The sequence below is a fragment of the Anas platyrhynchos genome, chromosome 37 (genome assembly GCF_047663525.1).
Source record: "Anas platyrhynchos isolate ZD024472 breed Pekin duck chromosome 37, IASCAAS_PekinDuck_T2T, whole genome shotgun sequence".
Classification (NCBI taxonomy): domain Eukaryota; kingdom Metazoa; phylum Chordata; class Aves; order Anseriformes; family Anatidae; genus Anas; species Anas platyrhynchos.
Window position 1 is genome coordinate 886,323 of NC_092625.1, and position 25,245 is coordinate 911,567.

Below are 25,245 nucleotides of genomic sequence, written 5' to 3' on the forward strand. Positions count from 1 at the left end.
CATAGGGATTTGGGGTGAAATAAGGAAGCATGGGGCCCTAATAATGAGGTTTGAGATGGTTAAAATATCAGGAGGGGAGGAGGCAAGAGGCAGTGAGGAGGAGGAGAGGGCGTGTCTTGTATCTCCAAGTCAGGCTTTGGAGCTGAAAGCTGGGCCTTTGGACTCTGCAGCTCAGGGTCTGGGTTCAAAAGTGTTGTTTTGCACCCTCCATCTAGGTGTTTGGACCCAAAGAGGAGGGTAAAAAACAAGGGGTAAGCATCTTAATATCTTTATTATCTTTTTTATAATATCTTTTTTATAATATCTTTATTATAAATGGAAGGCACAAAGCAAGCCAGCAACAGTCTCTGTCCAAGAGAAATACTTGGTGCTTTATAAACAAACAAGGAAGTACCCTTAGGTGGGTGTGATAATCCTCCTCTAATGTGTTTTTGGAGTGCAAAAATAGATCTGTTCTTTTCTTGCTCTTCTCTCCAGGACAAAGGCAGAATAGGCAACTGCAAAGTTAGACCAGGGAGGTCAGTTTGTTCCATACTGAGAAAGACAAGCCTGTAAAACAAACTAGACAGATTTTCTTGGTACTATTTATCTTCCTTCAGCAAAGGCAAAGCTTATGACACTTGTTGGTGTGTGTATATATATTTATCCAGTGCTCTCACAACAAAATTTTGATTTGAAGAGGACACACAGATCTGATTTTTTTTTCTTTTCCAGTAACTAGTATAATAAGCACTGGTATTTTTGTATAAAAACAGAAAAATACAAAACAAAAGACTGAATATTATGTGGTATGCATGACATTAAAAAAAAATGGTGGTTTCAAAGCAATATGTACCCTGGTGTGTTTGCCATATCCTAGAGTCCAGCTTAAAGTGCACCTGATCTGTATTGCATTTTGATATTAATCTCTATGTACAATGTTTTGCATGTAATTTATATGGTTCTTGGGAGAAAAAAAAAATGAATGAATTGTCAGTTAGCTTCTTCTGAGAAAGCAGAGATATTACTCAAATCAGAAGTGGACGAGCAGTTGAGGGGTGGGAAAAGGGATACATATACTAAATAAATAAATAAATAAATAAATAAATAAATAAATAAATAAATAAATAAATAAATAAATAAATAAAAACATGCTGGGGGTGGGGGAGAAGGGAAATGGTTTTGAATCAATAAAGCTTTGGCTGTTGAGCAGAAACAATGCGCGAGTGCATCCAGAGAATAAAATGTGCCCACATGTAACTGTGACGTCCTCAGTGTGTCCACCAGCTTGTGAAATCAATCCCACATCTTCTCGTGGTGCTGGATGAATGGCTGAGCTTCCCATCTGAGCAAGGCAGAGCGTGCAAGTAGGGCCTGCAGGGTGGAAAGAGGGATGGGGATCAAGAAGCAAGCCCACTGCTATGACAGAGTCCCTATAGGCAGTGTGGGTTTTCTCTCTATGCAAGCCTCATTATTCAGAGGCAGAGTATGGCTTCGTCCATTCAAGGTCCAGAATCAGTTGTCAAATGCTAGCCAAAGCCAGTGGCTCCTGGGCTATGTGACAAACTAACCCTAGAGCAAAAACCCTCCTTGTCCTCTTACCTGGTGCCCTTTCTGCGATGCCTTTAGGGTGAGTCAAGGCTATGATCTCCACCTTCTGGGGCTGGTGTTTGAGCTATGTCCTACCTCAGTGCTGAGACTCTTTTGCCTCTGTAGAGGCCCTTTGCCATGACACGAGTGACGATGAGAACTAAAATCAACTAGCCTCTGAAACGTTCTTGTTCCCAAGCACAGCTTTTTCACTGGATTGCTTGAACTCCTAGTTTTTGGCCGAGAAGCTATTGTTTCTCTGTGCCTTTAATAAGAGGCTTTCTCTGGAGCCAAGTCAGGATGGCAAGATTGAGCTGGGCAAGGCTATCGAGGAGGAAATTCAATCTTCCCAGCTGGGTGTCTGACCCTTGGAGCCCGGGCCAACTGATCTGAAGCGGCTGTAAAAGCTTTATTTCGCAGCATCGCTGTCTTCCCTGCTCGCATTCTAGGCACGGTGTTTCTGCTGACAGCATCTTCCACCTCCTCAGCAGAAGCTGCTTCTTTCTTTAAACGTAGTACAGGCTGGACGCAAAGAAAGAAACTGCTAGCGGTGCTTTTAGCTATTTAAATGGGGAGAAAAACAGCCACTGTTTCTTTCTTTGTCCAGGGCAGCCACGAATGCTTGCGTGACGTGGGCTCCTCTCCCACGTCCTTAATTGCCAAGCCGATAGCGGCTCTGGTGACGTGTCCCATGGGTGTCTGTGCAGTGACGGGGCTGCCTCACCCCTGTGTACCCCAGGACAGACATTTGGGGGGCTCTTTGCTGCTACCACAGGGCACAACCTGCGGGTCCTGGGGCAGGCAGGATGAGTGCTGCTGGGCCCGGAGGGTAGGCCTGGCCTGAGAGGAGACAGTAAAGGAGGCAGGTTTGGGGCTTAAAGCAGGCTTGTCCTGCCCCAGCCTTCTCCAGAACCTGTGTGCCTGGCTCTGGAAAGCTGTGACAAGACATAAAATGACTCACAGCTTGCCAAGAGAGCTGCGGTGGTGGAGGAATGGCCGCCTCAAGGGGCTGAGGCCAGGCACCATCACGGGCAGGACTCGAGAGACGAGGCACGATCTTGGCACAGACAGAGAAGGGAAGGGGAAGCACTGCTCTGCTGGCCCTGAGCGGTGCAGCCCCAGGAGAAAAGAAAAATCTGTGTTTCCTTCCGCTGATCTCCACGCTGAAGGTGCAGAAGGGTTCCGTGCTGTTGCTTGGGTCAGCCTTGTTGCCAGGTTGGGAATGTTTAGCCTCCCGGTGCTTTGGTGCTGTTGGGCTGCACTCAGAGTGTGAGCTCTGGGCATTATTTCTCAACTACTGCATTACTGGAGCGTACAGACCCAAGATATTCTGCGGATAGGTGATTTAAGCCACGTCAGAAACACCGCTGTGGCATGTGCCAGCGTCGGACGCCCGTTCGACTGATCGGGCGGAGCAGGTGAATTGAATTTGGTGCTGGATGGCAAGGTGGTGTTGGGAGAAGAGCTAGGCTAAGGAGAGCTTCCTCTTGCTCTACCCCTTCCCATCTCAAATGGCCACTTCCTGGGGAGATGGGTTCGTTGGGAGGTTAACTACAACGTTACAGTGAGGATGAGGAATCCTCTTTAGTCCCGTAGGTATTTGCTGCCAGGTGGCAGCGTTGATTTCAGAAATTGTATTTCAAAAGGGAAAAAGAAAGGAAATCTGTATTCTTTGACATACTCTCTTTTCTCGGAGAGTAGATGTAGGAGCTTCAGCAGTGCCCTTCCTCCAGAAACGATTCCCAGTGTCTGCTCAGACACTGAGGAGGAAAATGGAGGAGAGCCACCCGTTATAAATAAAGGAAAGAAGGGGTCATGGATTAAGGGAGAACCACTACTTCAAAAATTGGTGCTCTCTACAAACCGGTTAAGGGTTTGGGACCTGCAGGTGCTGCCTACACCTGTGTGCGTTGCAGTCGTGCCTGTTGCCACTGAGCAAAACGGGGAGAGCTGCTTTGTCGAACGCGGCGTGTTAAAGCACGTGACACTGCCTGGAAGAAAAGCACGGACTTCTTCCCTCGTGTGGGACTTCTTCCCTAGCGATCTGTGGTTTACCTGATGGTTTCCCATAAGCTGTGAATGTTTAAAAGAAAAAAAAAAAAAAACAAAACCAAAACCCAACCCCAGCGTTGAGAGTGGTGAGGCAGATCCTCACCTGGGGACTCAGAATCAGCGGTGACATCACCATGCGAAGCATTGTGTGCGCTTCGGGTCGGGGCTGCTGCGAGCCTCGCAGCGGGGAGGGAGAGCGGATCCGGGGTGCCTCTGTGTCAGGCCTGTGCCCTGGTGGCTTTGTGAGCACTGAGAGTTTGACTCCTGTGTTCCCAGCTCTCGCTTCCGCACCTGCGGTGTGGCAGAGCCAGCGAGCTGCTTCCTCAGCTGGAGGAGGAAGAGGAGTGACCTCAACATTGCCGAGGTAAAGCACAATTATTGAAAAGATTTGGCAAAGATGTGGGTTGTAGCAGCGCGGCTGCTGCAGCTGCAGCAGATCCTGGAGTATTGGAGAAGATAGAGAGGGGTTTCTTGGTGAAAAGAATGCTGTTAAAAGTGTTTTCATGCCAGAAATTAGGATAAACGCCTCTGTTGTTTGACATCCTCTATTGACCTGGCACATTGGCATTACAGCGTACCTGGCACGCTGTTTGTATGAAAAAAAAAGGTCTTTTAGTCAGGGCAGGCCAGAAACCTGCCTTGGCACTTCCACATCGCAGCAATGCTTACAGACCCTGCATCCTGGCTGCCAGGCCACGATCTAAATCCGATGGTGCTGTTGGTAAACTGAAGCTCAGGAAGCGCTTCTGGGTTTTTCTGTACTTCCATGTGAATTTTTACCCTCTGAAGATGGTGTATTAAGCTATTTTTGTAACAACAACTAGGTTTAAAAGCAGTTTCAGTTTAACATCTACATGCTTGGGTGTTATTAACAGAGCTTTGTCTACTGAGCTGGTGCTTGGTAGGAGAAAAACCATAAATCTTCCCTGGGAAAGTTGGACCCCCTCAGCTACATACTGCTATGAGGAAACTCAGATGTAAGAACACACTTAAATAACACATCAGCAGAGCTGTTGTGCTCCTGACCACCAAAGGCACCTTTTTTACAACACCGTCGTACTGGAAGTTGATGCAGCTGGTTCCATCCTTAACGTGGGACTGTACAGTGCTGTAAAAGAAATATTTTTTCACAGCTTTGGAGAAAGTGAAGCAGAGAAAACCCCACCTAACCACTGATACCTGGACCCCAAACTGCCACAGACTGACAGCGATGCCCACTGGATATCTCCTGCTGCCTTCTGCCTGCTCCAGCAGAAGTCCCGTTTGAATTAGCCAGCAGGTCCCTCTGAGTGGCTTTGCTGAAACTCCTGCCGTAGGAAGTATCCTACGGGAGCCAAGTTGCTAAACTGATGTGTGGTTTTCCCTTAACCCCCACAGCCCTGACTTTGCAGCTCCTGACGACACTGCCAACGTGTGCAGTGTCACCGTGTACCAACTAGGTGCCAGCTGCCATGGTTTATAGATTGTAAAATGAGTGATTTGGGACTCGTGAGCACTGAGAACAGGTTAGCAATTGCTTAAGAGCTTTACTTGTGTCGCTCTGGGGCAGGGAGATGGGTGAAACATAGACCAAGAAGAACCAGCAAAAGTCGGGTGAAAAATGGAATGAAAAATGTTAAGGCCAGGCAGCTTGCTCACTGCAAGTGCTAATCTGAAAGCAGATGGAGTGCATCTTCATACACTCCATCCTGAGACACTCCACTCAACAGGCCAGACCAGCTGATGAAGTGCATTGCTGTCCTGAAGTTTCATGTGATGGGCTACTTTTAAGTCTCTTGTTTATGCTGTAGTACTTGAGGTCTATGGCAGGACCACAGCACACTCTTATTTGTCTACCCTTCTTTCTTGATCGTGTGTGGGAAAGAGAGAACGTGCAGAGGCCCTCAGCCACATGGTGCACCTGTCACTCTGTGCAGCTACATCCCTGAGCCAAAGTACCAAACTTCATGCTTGTGAAAGGACTTTACACAAACTACAGAAATCTAAAATGAAGCATCCAAACACTTACAGAAGGGTGGGCCCTCTCGATGCACCTCAACGTGGGATCCACAAGTCCTCACGTGGTTTCATCCAGCACACTTCTCTGTCCCTCCTCGCTAAACTTGCTCAGAGGCAGCTGTTACCAAGGTGTCACAGTGACATCATTCAATTCTGTTTCTGAAGTCATCACCGTAGGCCCCTGGCAGCGGCAACACAACACTCTCTCTTGCTAATGCGAATGTCTCTGAAACAAGTAGAGAAGTCCCACTCTCCCCAAGCTGACTTTAATTGGAGTAGTTCCAAAATTATTCTCTGCCCCCCTACATCTGGGGAAGGTGTGTGAGAAATCTTTTCCTTAAGAAAGGATTACAAGCCAAAAAAAGCTTGCTTCTGATACGTTCCCCTTCCTTTTAGAGCTGTTCACCTTTGATTTCCAAGGAAGAAAAAAGAAGGTGAAATCAACAATTCTCCTCCTCCGAGTTGGGAATATGAAATAAGCCCAATTATTTAGGAAGCGTGAAAAAGGAAACTATACATTTCCTTGTTAAACACCTTGTTGCTTCTGAAAACTTTTCCAGTACTTTGCAGCTGCAGTGCTTTTCGGTGGGTGGGCAGCCGAGCTCCATCACGGCCACTCTCTCCCTCCCCCTCCTCAAAGAGAAAGGGAGAGAAAATACGATGCAAAGGGCTCAAGGGTTGAGACAAGGACAGGGAGATCGCTCAACAAGGATCGTGATGGGCAAAGCAGATGCAGCATAGGGAGACAGTAAGATTTCCTGCCTAACTACTACTACTACCAGGCTAGACAAGTGAGAACCAAAGGAAAGAAACCAAAAACACCTTCCTTCCCCCCATCTGAGCTCTTCCAGCTCCTCCCCCCGTGCAGCGCAGGGGAACAGGGGGACTGGACTGGGGGTTGTGGTCAGTCTGTAGCACTTCATCTCCACCACTCCTTCTCGGTCCCTCTCTGCCCCTGCTCCACGTGGGCTCCTCTCCACGGGCTGCAGCTCCGGCCCGGGGCCTGCTCCTGCGGGGGCTCTCCACAGGCCGCAGCCTCCCCCAGGCCACAGCCACCTGCTCCACCGGGGGCTCCTCCACCCATGGGGGGGCTGCAGCGTGGAGATCTGCTCCATGTGGGACCCATGGGTGCAGGGGGACAGCCTGCTCCACCAGGGGCCTCTCCCTGCACAGCCCGCAGGGGAACTGCTGCTGCCTGCCTGCAGCACCTCCTGCCCTCCTGCGGCGCTCACCTGGGGGGCTGCAGGGCTGCTTCTCTCACGCTTTCACAATCCTCTCTCCCAGCTGCTGTTGCACAGCAGTATTTTCCCCCCTTCCTTAAATCTGCTCCCCTGAAGCCCACCCAGCAGCACTCCCTACCTTGGCTCTGGCCAGCAGCAGGTCCTTTTTGGAGCCATCTTCAGCTGGCTCTGCTGTGACATGGGCCAGCTGCTGGCCTCTGGTCACAGAAACCACCCCTGCAGCCTCTCCATTATCAAATCTTTTTCATGTGAACCCAATTAACCGACTTTCCACAGAACACTGAGAAGAGCTTAATATCAAAAAGTCCTTTACAGCCAAACGTTTACCACAAGCAGTTCAACCATGATCAAATATCTTTCAAGGATATTTCATTGCATGTTAGTTTCCAAGTCTCAAAAGAGTTTCAGAAACTGACAAATCAGTTTGCTATGGATAACAGGGGCAAAGAGAAGTAATGTGTCTTTATTGAACACTGAAAAAATATATATATGTTGGTACCTTTTTATAAGCAGCAGTGCACTTTTCTATTCCGTTACCTAGCATACAAAATGGATGTAGAAAATGAATGCCAGGACACAAATGAGGGTTGCCATGATGAGACTCACGCTAAGTCAGTTTCTCTCCACCTTTAAAGACACATCACAAAGCATTGCATTGCATTATCTCACTCTCTTTCTTTAAAGTGCATAAAAACTATCCCTCCTACTAGATTCAGAATATTCCATGCCATATTTTTTTCTGAATCTTTTTCTCTGAGCTGAGAGAATGACAACTTCAGCCAGTACTGCAGAGTTATAGAGATAGTCATTTACCTCTGCTGGAAATCTTCTACAAGACTTTTTATTGATGACTTTGGGCTCTTGCTACAGTTGGAGCAAGTTTGATCTGGGATTTCTGGACATTTTGTCTGAGCAGCATGGTCCATTACTTACTTACATGGTCTGTTACTTTCTTATGGGTACCAGAGAAGGAATGTTTTGATTTTGTTTTCCTTATATCTAGACTTTTGTTGCCCTCCACTGGACTCTTTCCAGGAGATCCCTGTCTTTTCTGTAGTGGGGAACCCAGACCTGGAGACTACTCCAGGTGAGGCCTGACCAGGGAAGAGTAGAGGGGGAGGATCACCTCCTTTGACCTGATGGCCACAGTCCTTGTAATGCAGACATTAAAAACTTCCTATAGTCAGCAGGTTAAAGATATTCAGAGAGTAAACACAGATCACATTGACGCATGGAAAGATCAATATCATCCAATTTTTGTAGTGGTGAAGAGTCTTAGAAAGATACTGATATTATGCAAAATGCTACCAAAGTGAGAGAAATACATGAGACATGGTTTTGAAAGCTCTAATAAAAAAGTGAAATATTGTTTATTTGTAAATGGCACACTGGCCTAGTTATCAGTGAAGCATCTCAGGCCTAGTTATCAGTGAAGCATCTCAGATCCATGCTTTAAAATGAGATTCTGCATGCTGAGTCATTAATATTTTTATTCTTCATACCTTTAATTTTTCTCATGAAGTACACATTGCATTTTGACTGTACTTTCTTCTGGATCACTAACATCAGAAATGCAGTGTACCGATAACAAAACTAAAGGGAATTTTGGGTAACACTGACAAATTCAAATTAAAAGTAGAAAGAGGAAAAAATAACAGCTTTTTATATACTAATCACCTACATATAATAGTTAAAAATATTGCAAAATCTCACAAACATTTCCCTCTGTTACTCCTTTCAGTGCAATATCAGAGAAACGGGACACTAATAATGAAGTTGACAGAGCATCATAAATTAAACTCTAATATGTTTTTTTTTGTTGTTTTTGTTTTTGTGGTGTAGTAAATTTTCATAATGAAATGGGACACCCATTCATAAGTTGTATTTCCTTCTCAAAAAGTACTTAAAGCAGCTTTTAAATATATGGTTAAAATAACTCAAATTCATAAACAAAGATCAGAAAATGAGTTTTAAAAATGAGGTATTCATACTATAAAAGCCTGGCAGCTTTCTAAGACAAAGAATGTCACCTCCCTGAATGTGGATAATGGCTGAAAGAAAATAATTTTACCTCTAATGGCTTTGATTTTGTTAGCAATATCTCATAACAGGGTGCCTGAAAAACAGCTTCCAGACACAGCCTCCATAGTAAAGCAGGAATGAATGTGATAAAGGGAGCACTCTGTCAATACCACTTTACAATAAAAGGCCAAAGCAAATTATTCTCAACAATGAATGCAGACAAAATGAAGATTCAAACAGGATTTTTTTTAAGTAGGGGACATGGAGTGAATTTCTATATAAGCAACCCATAAATTTTGCACCCTCATTTTAAATTCCAAGAGATGGGGAGAAAAAGAACATGATAGGCCTTCAATCCACAGGACAGAAAAATGCAGGGATTTCTTGTTTTCTTTCTCTTCTTTATATCCCATGTAGACAATCTAAAAGAAGCTTGGTGTTTAAACTCTAAAATAATTTTTGGCTGATTGTTTTGCCATGGCGTATATTGCTTTGTGCTTTCTCTGGGTCATTTTTTCCTTCCTGAATGTTGTGCAAATCTAATTTGCCATTCTGCTCTATTATCACTAAATGAGCTTGATCTAACAGTGTAGACGTACAGAGTTGCAAATCTAACTATAATGTAAATCTAACGAGAAAGGAAAGGAAACAAGAATACAGAATTAAATACAACCTTCACCATGTTACTTTCATGAAATAGAGTGAGATACCAGATGTGTAAGTACCTTTTGCTATGCTTGCTATACTGAGAGCTGCAGTGAGTGCAATTGGTCCTCTCTGGACTTTTTCACATATTGGTCCTCTTACCTTTTGTATGCCTTATGTAGAATAAACTACAGAAGAAGTTATAGAGAATTTCAGAATTTTCAGCCAGGGTACAGAGTAATGTAAACACTAACAACCCCTCTCTCTCTTCCCTTCATGATCCAAATAATTCCCTACATTTGTAAATTTAATTGGAATCAAAGCTGGCTATAAAATTTGAAGAGTGGTAAGGGAGTATGAATGGAAGGAAAGCAAGAGAAAAGATATAAAAAACTGCATGCAGAAAAGCATGATAAAAAGTGAACTTTGTGTCACATGAGTTCTGTGTATCAATTCTCCTCTTGTTTGTAAAAATGTTCACAAAGATCAAGGGATAGTTACACAGAAATGTTTGTGTTATTCAGAGTCCTGTCTTTGCAGATGACATGAGAAAAAAATCTTAATTACTTACTTAATTAAAAGCTGTTAAGAAGAAGCTACTTAGATTTCTATGCCAAGCACAAAAAGTAGGAATAGTTAAACATATGTTTCAGTGAAGCTAATCATACCTTGTTGGTGCATACACATCATAGTACAGATTTTATGAATTAAACAGCTTGCAAGATCATTTAGTTATTTTTGCGAAGGTCTGCTGGGCAGTTTTATAGAGATACGCTCAGCCCATCTGCTGATCTTTGTAAAGTAATTTGTGGGTCTGTGTGGTGATTTATTACTGAAACACTGTGAAGACGTACGAGGAACAGCTGAGGGTGCTGGGCCTGTTCAGCCTGGAGAAGAGGAGGCTGAGGGGAGACCTCATCACAGTCTACAACTTCCTCGTAAGGGGGTGTCGAGAGGCAGGAGACCTTTTCTCCATTAACACCAGTGACAGGACCCGCGGGAACGGGGTTAAGCTGAGGCAGGGGAAGTTTAGGCTTGACATCAGGAGGGGGTTCTTCACAGAGAGGGTGGTTGCACACTGGAACAGGCTCCCCAGGGAAGTGGTCACTGCACCGAGCCTGTCTGAATTTAAGAAGAGATTGGACTGTGCACTTAGTCACATGGTCTGAACTTTTGGGTAGACCTATGCGGTGTCAAGAGTTGGACTTGATGATCCTTAAGGGTCCCTTCCAACTCAGGATATTCTATGATTCTATGATTCTAAATACAAGACAGCATGTAAGACATAGGGGATCTCTTAAAGAAATGTCCTAAACCCTGTTGGATACCAAGAAAAAATTCCTCATGATCCAGAGTCACTAGAATTAGGTATATGAACTAAGACTTCCTAACACAACAGAAAAAATACATAAGATACAGTCACACAAATTTCTTCTCAGATCTCTACAAGTTTCATTGCCTAGACATTATCAGATTAAATAAAAAATTATCAACAAAAAACCATTAAAAAAAACCAAACAACACATTAAAAATAAAATATTAAATAACGTGTAGGTACTAATACAGCAAGAATAATTCAAATACTTTAAAATCAACAATTAAATTGTGCAAAACTTCCACCATGTGCATATAAACACATACAAACTATCAGGAATAAGCAGACTGATAGCCTGTTAATTAAGCAATTATTGCAAGCATTATAAAATGCAAAGAAGTACCTAATGTGTCTCAGCAAATGTATTAGATTTCAAATAGATTCAATCTTTTAGCTCAGCAAGTTCTCTTGGAGTTTGCATCTCTTCTATTCTTGATTATAGCCCTCCTGTAGGTAATTTTTTTTTTGTTATCTTGGGTAAAAAATGGTCTTGCATATGAAAACTCACAGGTGTCAGGCTGTATTTATAGCTTACGTACTAGCCCTTACAATGGCAATGCATATATTTAATGTGACAAATAAATTTTCCAGTTCCTTTCTCAATTTGCTTCTTTTTAATTGAGTAAGCAATCATTTTGTCTGTGTCCTGATTACATTTGGGATAATTTTCTTTCTAGTAGCTCATATGGTAGCTGTGCTTTGGATTTAGGTTGAAAATACTGGTCATAACATACCAATGATTTAGTTACTGCAGAGCAGTGCTTACACAGAGCCAAGGACTTTTCAGCTTCTGGTGCTGCCCTGCCAGTGAGGAGTGCACCAGGAGCTGAGAGGGAACAGAACCAGGACAGCCGGACAAGACTGGCGAAAGGGATGTTCCATACCCTGTGGTGTCATGTTGAACAATAAAAATAGGGGAGTTGTCTCAAGTGCAGTGGAGGGCTGTTGTTTGGGGTCTGGCTGAGCATGACCAGCAAGTAGTGAGCACTTGCATTGTGCATCACTTGCTTTTCTTATATTCTGTTGTTGTTGTTATTGTTTCCCTTCCTTTTCTGTCTTATTAAACTGACTTTATCTCAACCCACAAGTTTTTTTACTTTTTTTTTTTTTTTTTTCATTTATTTATTCCTTCTCCCATCCCAATGGGGTCAGAGGCAAGGGGGTAGTGAACAAGCAGCTGTGTGGTGCACTCAGCTGCTTGCCAGGTTAAACCGCAGCAATCTCAAATACAGTTAAGTGAAGTTAAGACAACCAATGAAGTTATACTGGTAGAACAAGTGGAAATTCCTTGAAGTTATGCTATACATTGGACACAAGCAACTATACAAAGTCACAAGAAGTTTCAGGCATTTGGGCAAACTAACTTTTTCAACACAAGGTCCCTAACACCATATTCAGAACCTGGGAATTTCACATGTATGAATAAGAAGTTCATAGTGCTAACTACTCTGAAAATCATACCCCTTTTAACATGGATAAGTTTGGCTGTCAAGATTTAACTTGAGGGAAAGACATAGTGATATGTGAATGTCCTGTTGTGTACTATTCAACTACACAGTCCTGATATCTATAATGTATTTAACTACCAAAAGTATCAGGTGAACACTAAAAATTCATGGTACTTCTCTAAGCTAAACCTGGAAATTTATTAAGAATTGCTTTTCACTGGTAGAAAAGTCAAAATGTTAACTGTATTAAATTTAACAGTTAAATTTCAAAGCTTTTGCCATTAAAAAAGACACCAAATGCTACTCTACAATTTCTGTGAATAACAAGGTATATTTTTTCACCAATTGTCCATTTGCAATTATTTTAAGGAAAATGGCAAAAGTTGCGAAGAGAGTTTAAGGCATCACATAGCTCTGATAGAAGATTTAGTACAAGATATTAATTGGATAGTAAGCAAAATAATGAGAATATTGAAAGACAAAATAATGAGAATACTGAGAGACAAAAAAAAAAATAAAACAGCCCCAACCCCCCCCCCCCAAAAAAAAAAAAAAAAAAAAAAATCTAAGCATTTAGAGCTCTCAGAGAAAAATGGGATGAAAAACAGCACTAACATTGCAAATCTATGCTATCTGGGAGGCATGATTTTTCGTCGGGAGCTAGGACTAATAGAAATGCTCTAAGGTATGAAATGAAATCATTAAATATTTAGACACAATATAAAGACTTTAAGTTCAGATTAATTAGCACTTATGTTATTTATTAGTTGGATTTGTTTTTACAACAGGAAGGATCTGTCAGGGCTTTGAGGGCACCGAAAGGTTTTTATGTCCCTGACCAGCCTCTCCTCAGGACCATACCCACACTTCCATAGACTTAAGTTCAGGCCTGGGCTTTCTGTCCTTGTCTGAATTATATTGTAGGTGTGCCTGTCTACAGTTCTGTCTCAACCTGGACAGTCTTTGGACCCATGCTTCAGGCAGCTTTTCTTCTTGGATGGTACACTTTGATGTATTCTATAGATTGCCTGTAGTCTCACCTTTGGCTCTGTCTCCTTTCACTCTTGACTGGATTCCTTGTGTACCACTGGATCTGGCTTATTGCTTGCTGTGTCTGAGGGTATTGATGTTACTGACGCAGTTACCAGCACCTATCTCCTGACTTACCTGGCTTTAGGGAGCAGCTAGCTTTCACTGCTTTCTGACAGGATTCTTTCTTTTATGAGATGAGCTCACTCAAAATAGAGACAGATAAGGCCTAAGAAGGAGTCCTTGCTTGGCTGCAACACTTAACAACACAAGAATGCAGATGTTATACATCTACATGTAGATAACTGATATATGAAGGCATTCAGAGGGACATTTGTTGTTGTTGTTCCCTGGCCCTAGTCTTTTAATGTTGATTTGGGGAGAAGTTTTCAATATCTTTCAGAATTTTTGTTGTTGTGGTAGTCATTATAATTTTTTTTATTATTTTTTTTTTTAATGATGAACTTTATCTTTCACCTCCCTTGCCAGGTAATTCCTTACTTGAGGTACCACTGAAGTAGGGTTGGTATATGTTCAGATAGCTAGACAGTTCAGCAATGTCAGTGTGTGGATGCCACACAGGTGTATATGGAGGCCACACACAGTTTTCAGCTAGTAGCCGTATTAGTCAATAGCCAACAGCTTCCTAAATTTACTCATTGTTAACTGTTTATAGTTTAAATGAAAATTGAAACCATGAGTTGAAGCCCCACAACAAGACACCCTGTGGGGCTTAAACAAGTAGACCTCAGGTATCTACTCACAATTCTGTCCAGTGCCTTACATACATGCTGCCAAAGTGGTGAAACATGAGATCACTGGTGAGCTTCAAATATTTGGCACTCATAGGATGTTAAGGTAGAAACTAAGGTAGAAACTCTGGAAAGTGTGAAGATTCTAACAAGCTTCCTTTTTTTTTTCTATGTGAACTCTAAAGATGTTACATATAGGGATCATAAATTTATTTCATTTTATATCTGCTGAGACAAGACATTTTATATCTGCAAGACAGCTTGTATTAATCTCATAGTCTATTATTATTATTATTATTTGTGTGTGACTATAAACTGGTGTTGATTTGCTCTCCTCACCTCCCTCATATATTTAAGAGAAAGCTTTGCAAAACAAGGGTTATTTGTGTTAATGTGTCAAGCTCATAAACACTTACCAGCTTATGAGTTCAGCCTAAATAAGAGTATTTATGTGTGGGGGGTGAACCATGAACCTAAGGCTTATTTCCTAAGAAAGAAAAATAAAAAATGTGCTAATTCATTACATCACATAACCTCCTCTAATTCTGAGCTCTTAAAAAAAAAAAAAAAAAAAAAAAAAAAAGTGAACTTACTCAATACAAAATTTCCCAGAGTTTACTGTTGGATTCACACTTGCAAACTTTATGAAGCAGGCATTATTCATAGAAGCAGTAGACAATATTAAAAGTAAATACTAATTTTGAAAAATAATTATCCCATTTGGTATCTACTAATGCAAGAACTCTTTTCAGATGATACAGTCTTTATGCTTTTCCATACAGACAACCTTCTTCTTCAGAACAAAGTCACACGGCTACCACAGCACAGATGTGAGAGGGTAGAAAAACTAGCCACCTGTGTAGATTAGAAAACATTTTGCTTTACACTTTAGATCACATGGTGTTTGAACAGTCTTTGTTGAGCTTATTAGCAGGCCATAAAATAACAAAGACTGAAAATTAAATTGATTGTACAGAAACAAATTGCAGTTGCATTGTGATACAAGCACCATCTTGTGATACAAGTTCACCATCTAGATGCCCTCCAGCAGAAGCAATATGGAGCACTACAACATACATATTTCTAGATATCAAAGAATCACAGAATTGAAGGAGTTGGAAGGGACCTCTAAAGATCATTGAGTCCAACCCCCCTGCCAAAGCAGGTTCCTCAGAGCAGGCTGCCCAGGTAGGCGTCCAGATGGGCCTTGAATATCTCCAGAGAAGGAGACTCCACAATCTCCCTGGGCAGCCTGTTCCAGTGCTCTGTCACCCTCACCGTGAAGAAGTTCTTTTGCGTGTTGGTGCAGAACTTCCTGCGCTTCATCTTGTGGCCATTACCCCTTGTCCCGTCCCCACAAACCACTGAAAAGAGGTTGGCCAAATCCCTCTGTCTCCCACACGTCAGGTATTTATTTACGTTGATGAGATCCCCTCTCAGCCATCTTTTCTCCAGGCCAAGCAAACCCAGGTCTGTCAGCCTTTCTTCATAGGGAAGATGCTCCAGGCCCCGTACTATCTTTGTGGCCCTCCACTGGACTCTTTCCAGGAGATCCCCGTCTTTTTTGTACCGGGGAACCCAGAACTGGACACAGTACTCCAGGTGAGGTCTGACCAGGGCAGAGAAGAGGGGGAGGATCACCTCCCTTGACCTGCTGGCCACGCTCCTTTTAATGCACGCCAGGATCCTACTGGCCCTCTTGGCCACAAGGGCACACTGCTGGCTCATGGTCAACCTGTCATCCACCAGGACCCCCAGGTCCTTCTCCTCAGAGCTCCTCTCCAGCAGGTCATCCCCCAGCCTGTACCGATATATGCAGTTGTTCCTTCTCAGGTGCAGGACTCTACACTTGTTCTTATTAAACCTCATTTGGTTTCTTTCTGCCCATCTCTCCAGCTGGTCCAGGTCTCACTGAATGGCAGCACAGCCTTCTGGCATGTCAGCCATTCCTCCCAGCTTTGTGTCAGCAGCATACTTTCTGAGGGCAGACACTATTCCCTCATCAAGGTCATCGATAAAGATGTTGAACAAGACCGGACCCAGCACTGACCCCTGGGGAACACTGCTAGTCACAGGTCTCCAGCCAGACTCTGTGCCACTGATCACCACCCTCTGAGCTCGGCCAGTCAGCCAGTTCTCAGCCCACCTTACTGTCCACTCATCTATCCCACACTTTCTCAGCTTTGCTATCAGGATGTCATGGGAGACAGTATCAAAAGCCTTGCTAAAGTCAATGTAGATGACATCCACTGCTCTCCCCCCATCTACCCAGCTGGTGATGCCATCATAGAAGGCAATGAGGTTGGTCGAGCACAAATTCCCTGTGGTCTTCAAAGGAAGAGCCTTCTGCCTTTAAATATTTCCCCTTTGTTGATGGTACTTCCTCTGAACAGTTTTCTGATAGTTTAAGGCCACTCCGCAGACCAGAAAACCCAGTCAATAATTTTCTTGCATAACCTACTTACTGACTATTCATGATTATAAATTAATATGGTAGGATATGGAATGTTTCAGGTGAGTAAACACTGTATAAAATAAAATGAATTTGAAGAAATCCAGGACTTGTAAGCAGATGAGTCAGATTCATTCCATCATGAAACAAATGTGTCTTATTGGCGGAATCACTAAGAAGACCTGCGGAGCTAAAGATTGCCTTATAATGTTCTATCGGTCCTGACCTGTTGAGTTTGAAGGTAGAGAATATGGCACAGATAACCACCACTTGCGGTATTTGCCATAGTTGATTCCTTTGATAGGAAACTACTAGTCAAGTAAGATCAGAGAGAGCTTTCCTGGACATCCTGAATTTGGAACAGGCCATTGTCACCTGGAACAGTGATAGTAAGCTACTGTGCCCTCCATTTTGTAGACTAAGGATTTTAATGTTAGTGAGGGTGCCATAGCTGGCCCCTCTCTCACATGAACATCTTTGTGGACTAGTAGGTGTACTGTAGTTTCTTTGATTTGGAAATTCTTCAGACACAAAGCAATCCTTTGTGTGTGAAAAAGATAGTAAAAGTCTGATAAATTTTTATTTATATTGCCCCTTTCTTCTTGCTAAGATCTACCTTAAATTATTGATTCTTGCTGTTCTTAATCAAACTTACACCAAGAGTCTAGATCTCCTCCTGTAAGGGAAGAATATTGATCTCTTCAGTTTCTGTGTTGACCCTGTAATCTTGACCTTCTTCCCCACCCTCTTTCCATTCTCGTGAGAACAACACTAATGTTCACTTTGATTGCAGTTGCTTTAAACTGTACATCTGGAATATAATCTTGAGTTACCATAGTCCCAACCCTTCTTAATACCAGATGTTGCTCGTCTGCCAAATGCTCAAGCAGCAATTGTTCAGACCATTTGCAGTTCTGTGCTTCAGCCCACATCTGAAGTCAGTCTATGCACTGCAGAAAATCAATATTTCAGGAAGGTTTGCCTGTATTAAAGTCCTCAGACCTTCTCTGTTAGCAGCTCCATGAAGCTTCTGGCCTTTCTCTGAGATGTCATTAACAGCTGTCCCGTGCCTTATGCACACATCCAGAATAAGATCAATTCCATAAAGAGATTTTAATAAGGCTACTAGAAAGCAACCAATACTTAGCCCCTTAGCTATACCGTAAAACTGCCTGCCCTGCCTTTGCTCAGACCCCCCATAGGCAGTTGCAGCTAACAGTATGGTTCACCCTGCTCTCATCTTACAGGAGAGATATGTGGCACAGATGCACCTGCCTCTGGCCTCTAGCATGGAACTTGTTTAGGGGTCTTTCTGCTCTTTTTGAACGCCATCACTATTCATGGTATCTAAGTTGGAGATAAGTTATTCCATTCTTGATTAAAAAGAATACTGACTTGCACATTAGAGCATCTTTCTTCACAATTTATTGTCTTCCACTGAATCCTCTACTTAGTCAAAATTGTACAATATGGATCAATTCAGATGGCATCAGTTCTGTATCTTAAAACTGAGGCTTACAAAGATTTTTCTCTCTCTTTGAATGTCCCATGACCTTGTCTGCCATTTTTAATGCAGCTAAACATTGTCCAGATGGTTTTAGTGCTAATGATCTTCCCAATGATACCACATAATGACCTGCTCTTTGCAATATGTGAGAAACATGCTGGCTATCTCATCTGATCAAATTACTAATTTGCTAAATTATTAGCTTCCTAAGCATCACATTTTCCTATACCTAAATAACCTTCATAAGTGTAGTCATGAAATAAATTAACTTTGAGGCCAAAATTATACAATAAATTCAGAGAAAGGGGAATAAAAAATCATTTTCTTGGCAAATTTCAAATTTCAAAATATGTACATGCAAAAAATGCCAAAAAAAAAAAAAAAAAAAAAAGGAGTCAATGAATAATTTCAAAAATATTTAACATTTAACATTATACACATTTTTTACATGACTGCATTCTTTTCTTCTGAACATGAACATGCAAATAAAACTAACTCTTTACCCCCAGAGAAGTTTTGCAGAACCATAGTTACAGTTCAGACTGAATTATAACAACTAAATGGTTTTAAATGATACCCCATGTTCCAAACTAACAATAATCTCGGTGATGGCAAATTAGAGTTTCTATTGCTCAAAGCACTATTTAATTAAAGTAACTGCTCAAACTAAATCACCATAATTCAAATAGATAAATAAATAGATAAATTGGTTAGACTTTCTGGTGATGAAAAATTGGAACCACAAGTTGGAATTTTATTTTTTGCCTAAAATAATTCTATTTATCTTTTTCCAAAGCACAGGAAATTAGGAATTGGTTTAAAGCTTTACTGCTAAAATAGGACATGGTTGTGGACATTAGGAAAAAATAATAGAAAAAAAAAAAAAAAAGAAAAAAAGAAAAATCTAGAGAAAGTATCTTGGAAAGCAAGGAACAAACACCTTATTAAATCTATCTCTCTATATATACATATAAACTGTTTGCACTTTCTCTCTTTCTCCCACCCCCACCTCCCAATATATTTTCTTAGAAATACCAGCATCGATTAATTTTTTGCTGTTATTGCATACTAGCATTATATTCAATCTTCTTATTCACATTAAGTTTTTCTCTACTTATGGGCATCTGCTTAATTCTATTATGGGGCGATTGCCTATGGCTAAGGCATCTGGATGCTGATGAGCATTTATTTCACAAGAAAGCATCAAGCAGCCCTTGCCACTCAAGATAACACTCAAAAACATATTTTCAGGATTATTAGGGTGAAATAATAAGGTGGAGCTATCAGAGGACATGTGAGGAAAAAAAAAAGTCAACAGAAGTAGCAGGTAAAACAGCAACAACAGCAAACAACAATAACAACAACAACAAAACACATTCTTTCTGTTTTGGTATATCCAAGTATAATAAAATCTAAAGTTTAAGATAAACAAACTTGCTGCAGAGAGGCGGTTCTACTTTCAAAGTTTAAGTAAGGGACCTTTAGCAAACAAAACATGATTTGAAGGTTTTCCTTTTATATATCTCCCATGTAGTTATAAGATGCTTCTTTAAGTATGCTTGTCTGTGCTCTTGAATAACCATGGAGATACTGAACCACCACTGTTGCATCTGTTATCAACATAAGCATATGAAAATTAAGTCTGTTTAAGTTAACACTTCCCACCTCCCCCCCAAATCATGTTGGGTTTTAAAGAAAATACTTTTAATATTCAACAAGTACACGATAAAGTCCTAGTTCAAGGATAGACTTACAGCATAGGGAATTTCCTTTTTTTAAAAAACAAACAAACAAACAAACAAACTATTGTGTTGTCAGCTATGAGTTGAATACACATACACACAAAAGCTACAGTTTGTTGGGTGTTTCTAAAGCAAGTAAAAATGTTAAAAAGCTCAGTTTTTGTGGAACTAGAATGACTTTCTATCTGGGAAATTTCTGAAGTCATTTATATATATATGGTATTGATGCAGAGGTACTGCTCATCTGGTATTCTGTTCTTCTACCTTGGCAGTTACAAATTGGCACCTTTTCCCCGAGTCACCCCAAGCTCTCCAAATATAATAGTGAATAAATAAAAAGTGAATAAATGTACAATGTTCTTTATTTGCAGACAAAAGGTCTCGCACATGTTACATGTATATCTATCAGATCACCTATCACATGAGAAAACATGCTTCCCTTCTGAAAACACATGTGTGGGAAAAGACTGGCTTCTGTTCCTACACAATCTTCTATGAACACCAGAGGAGCACTTCTGGACTAAGAATAAAATCCGCTCTCCCATATGGTCTTGCAAAGTAGGTGGCAGATGAGGAAGAGACAGAAAGAGCCATGTTCTCTCATGTTTAATTACCACCAAAAAGCTGGTGCCCAAATGCCCTCAGCTTCAATTTAAATGTTTTCTTTACTTCTTTTTATTGGAACAGTGACCCAGAAGCTGGGATTTGACTAAGACAAAGGGTAGAAAGCCAGAGAATGAAGAAGGTTATAGAAAAACCCTTGTTTTCTATAACCCTGTTATAGAAAAAAACTTTTACCAATCGTAGACTCTGCCAAATGTAAAATCAATAAAATTATTCTATCTGCATTCCTACAGAACTTTATTCCTAATCAAAGGTCACCACTGTGAGAGTGGTGAACAGACAATAAACTATTATAAACTAAATAAGTTTCAGGGGAACCAAAATAATGACATGTCAAAAGGGTATTGACTACACTACCCTTCTGCTGATTCTGTCTTTAATGATAGGAAGCAACAGCTAATTATGCTTTTAGCATATTGCTTTTTACTATGTAAGGTTTTCAAGGAATTTATGCATAGAAAAGGTCAAAGCATTTTCTCTAAAGACAGGACTGAAGAAGGTCACAGTCCAGTAAAGAAATCTTGCTGCAGTGAATGATGCTTCCAGGATGAAAGCAAAGCCAAGTTTTCTTTCCAATATATTAAAAACACACTTCCAAAGGAAACATCTTCCTTTTTGTCTACGTATGGGTGAATTCCTACTAATAGTGTTGTAGTGTGTTCATTCTGCAAACTGTATTAAGAGCTAGAGACAATGACAAGTGTTCATAAACACGGGAACGCGATTTAACAATCCATGCTTTTGTATTATGCTTTTGTGCATGGAAAGGTAAATGGATTTGTAGGCTCCTATTGAATCTGACCCCCTCCTCCCCCCCCCCCCCCTTTTTTTTGTACCTGCAAAAAACAATGATTATGCAATAAAGGCAGTAGAAAGGCATTCTGTAAACTGAGTCACGCTCTCGCAAAAGGTCATCTTAGAAATTCCCACACTTACCAGGAACCTTCTACAAAAACAAATGTACTTGCCTAACAGCCACTGAATCCCCAAAACATCACATTATTTCTCATATCCATATTTTCCAGTGTTATGAATGCACATTCAATGAGCTTTGTTTGGGTTTTAAAACAGCCTACTGCAAATATCCCAGGGTTTCTGAGCAGTTGAATTCACTTGAAAGCGAATTCACAGATGCTTATATTCTTATTCAAAACTAAGTACATACTGATGATGCAGTATGGCCAGACAGCCACGCAGTGGTACAGAATCTTCTGGTCTGATAGAGATTTTCATATGTAATTTGTTCATGCTGGGTTTCAACATTGAAGGGCCGTGTAAAGTTGTGATGCTTTACCCCTCCTTTCCATCTCTCCCTCTTTCCCCCAGCCTCCCCTCCACTAGTACCAGGAACAGAAAGCCAGGCATTAACAAAAGTCTTTGAAAATGAAGTAGAAGATCCGGGATCGATAAGCAATTAGGTGTAAACGGAAAGTGTTAGCTACAGGTTTAACACAAAGAACTGATGGGAGAGTTGTGATACTGTAGGATATTGGACAGTAATTGGAGAATATAAGAAAGCATGCTGGGGAGCTGAAATATTATAACAGGTTTTAAGTAGAAAATGGATAGGGCCTAATTTGTATACCATTGTTAGAAAGGCCTAAAAGTAAACCTCAGACAGGAATCAAACCCCAAACAGGAACAATAGGGAAGGGAAATGTTCCTGGGAAACAGGGGCAAATTGATTTTTTCAAACTCTCAAGAAAAGGAGGCTTTAGATGCCTATTGGTGCTAACAGACACCTTTTCCAGATGGCCAGGAGCATTCCCACATAGAACTAACAAAGCCAGAGAAGTGTCCAAAGTATTGTTGAATGAAATTATACTGAGATTTGGTGTACCCTCAGTAAGGTCTACTGACAGGGGACCACATTTCACTGCAGAACTGACCCAACAAGTCAGCAAAGTGCTGGGGATTGACTGGCAACAACACACTCCATATAGGCCGCAGGCAAGTGGCCACGGGAAAAAACATGAACCTTTTGATAAAACAACAGATTGGTAAAATCTGTCAAGAGACCAATATGTATTGGTAAAGATAAGTCTCTGTTGAGATATTGTATGGAAGGCCTTACCAAATGCCATACGAAGGAGAAGATCTAATGCAAGGAGGAAACCAATCTTTGCAACAACATCTTATAGTTTGGGGCAAGCAACTAGAACAAATCAAAAAGAATGTTTAAGCACTAGACCTTTTAGTTGCCTTCCAAGGGGAAGTATGCACTTTAATAAAGCTGAGTTGCTGTATGTATGCAAATGAGACAGGACGAATTGAGACTGATCTCTCTCTATATATATGTATTTGGAAAAGACCAAGATCCTACATAAGGTAGCTCAAGATGACACCTCATAGGGTTTTGGAGAATAAATTTACCTGCTTTATAACCATCCCAAGGTTGTAGACAGAGTCTGATTTCCGCAAGTCATTTGCTGAACAACACAGTAGAGCTCAGAACAGGTGTCGTCAACAGACTTCAAGTGACTGATCGGCTAATTTGATGAGCTAATATGACTAATTATCTATAGCTACCAGGACTAACAGTTGGGTCCTTGTGGAGAAATGAAGGAGTGTTCAAATGATGATGTACTAGTTTTGAAGTCTACGAGGATATTCCACCAAACTTTTGAAGGATAAATTCCATGCTAGGCCAATTGTAATGAAATTTTTCTATTATTTCTACAAAGCTGTCTCAGTTTGAAAACGTGAGACAGTTCAGTGTTGGGTAGTCATCTGTCTTAAAATGCTGAGAAGATGGGGCTGCATTCATTTCCAAACTGGCTGTGATAAAGGCCTTAAACTTTGCATTACGTTGAGGCAGTGGTGATCTCAGCCTTATTATATTTCCCTGCGTAATGTAGCTCCCAAAAGAGATCCCAAGGTCCAGAAAAGACATGGAAATAACTGGTGGGTTGTAAGGAAAAATCATATTCCATTCTACAGCAACACCAGAGCTGTCTGGAGAGTTTAGGAGTCATCTGAAGTTATTTATGTTTGATTTGAACTGAGTAAGATCTTACTGAGTAAGTATTTATTAATAATTAATTATTTAATATTGCAGAACTTACTAGCACAGGTATTATGGTTGAGTTTGGGCCAGTGATCTTAATGTTGCCATGAAGATTTAAAAGGCAGTCCAGGGAAATGTCTTCCAAATATAGAATCATTAAGGTTGGGCCTTCAGAATCATCTGGTCCAACCATCTACCAACGTCACCCACTAAACCATGTCCATAAGCAACACATCCAACCTTTCCTTAAACACCCCCAGGGACGGTGACTCCACCACTTCCCTGGGCAAACTGTTCCAAAGCCTGACTACTCTTTCTGAGGAGAAATGTCTCCTAATTTTCAATTTAAACCTCCCCTGGCAAAACTTGAGGTCATTCTCTCTAGTCCTATCACCTGTGAGAAAAGGCCGACCCCCTAGATCCCCATAGATTCCTTTCAGGTAGTTGTATATGCATTACTACTATCTGTTTAAAACATCTGTTACTTTCACTCCTTATCAAGATGCAAGAGAGATTTCAGACAATGCAACTCTTCCACATCTGATTTTCTCCATAATTTTCATTTTTCATCTGAGACATCTCCAAAGAGGGCACAAGTTCATAAGAACTTCCTTCATTCTGCTATAGATAGAGTCTACTTACTGGAGATGATTATGCTATTAACATAGCAGCAATTTAAATTACCAGAAATATGTGCACCAACACTGGGGAAAAAGGCCACAGTATTAATGTAATTAATAATAATAATAATCATCATCATCATCTAGGTAGGAAATTAGTATTTGCCTAAACTGTCTGAGAGTTGTATGAGTCAGCTGAATTTCTGCTGATATTCAACTTACTGTTACACCAGCCAGGATGGACTATTTTATAAACAGACTTAAATAAACTCCATAGTGCAGTGATTACAAAAGTATAAAAGACTTATTAAAAACACAGATTAAATATATTGTTATTTAAATCTATTTCTGGAAGATGATGTTAATGTTCCCTTTTTAAGTACCAAACATAGCATTCACATTATTACAGAGCAGTCTTGGTCAGCCTTTGTAATTTTAATGAATCAACAACTGCAATAGTCTGAGTGCATGTGTATAAAAGGGGTTTGTAAGTATAAGTAAGCTCATGTTTCTTTTTCAGACTATGTTTTGCATGATTTCACACAAAACTGTGCTGCCATTGCCCATCAGACAGAATCCTGCCACAGAAAACAAAACAGGATTTAACTCTGCAAGGTATTGGATGACCAAGAAAATTATGTTTGAAATCATAAATGATTAAATTTTACTCAAAACATATTTTTTACTGATTCCACTACTAACACAGGAAGTCTCTGGAGCCAAAATGAAGAACGTGAAACACATGGATTTCACAATGGAGGAAATAATGTGGTGCCATGTTTGTATTTGGCTATCTTATTGCACTAAGGCACATATTTTCCTGACGGTGCAATGGAACGATTACAATGCAGTTATATACACTCCCAAAGTAATTACACAGCCCAGCATGACTGCATCTGTTCCCTCAAGAGACCTTTCTTGTTTTACTATGATGTTATCCTCTATAAACAGTTTGGGGTGAGACATTGAGCTAAATGAGGCTCATGAAATTGAAAAAACTTTGTACATAAGGAGAGGCTGGCCTTGTAGAAAAAAAATCTGCTTAAAAATAAATAAATAAATAAATAAATAAATTATATCACTGTGATTTCCTCATCTGGATGGGAGAATGGAAGCCAGACTTTGTTGTAGACACAATGGCTCCCACTGGGATAGATATAAA

At 41.0% G+C, this 25,245-nt stretch overlaps 2 long non-coding RNA genes across 3 annotated transcripts in view; one reads left to right on the plus strand and one right to left on the minus strand.

Moving 5' to 3' along the window:
* Positions 1-849: 849 nt before the first annotated feature.
* LOC140001094 (uncharacterized) lies at positions 850-9,927 on the minus strand. Of its 2 annotated transcripts, XR_011806242.1 has the most exons (4): positions 6,979-9,927; positions 5,630-5,845; positions 4,660-4,729; positions 850-1,353 (listed from the first exon to the last, which is right to left on the minus strand). It is a non-coding gene; the product is annotated as an uncharacterized lncRNA (long non-coding RNA). The 2 variants fall into 2 exon arrangements; XR_011806241.1 differs by lacking the exon at positions 850-1,353 and having other exon boundaries at positions 2,808-4,729.
* LOC140001093 (uncharacterized) overlaps positions 2,884-25,245 on the plus strand; it is a 42,507-nt gene continuing 20,145 nt past the window's right edge. The window contains exons 1-2 of the long non-coding RNA XR_011806240.1: positions 2,884-2,987; positions 3,898-3,985. This is a non-coding gene — a long non-coding RNA (uncharacterized lncRNA). The remainder of the gene's footprint in view (positions 2,988-3,897; positions 3,986-25,245) is intronic.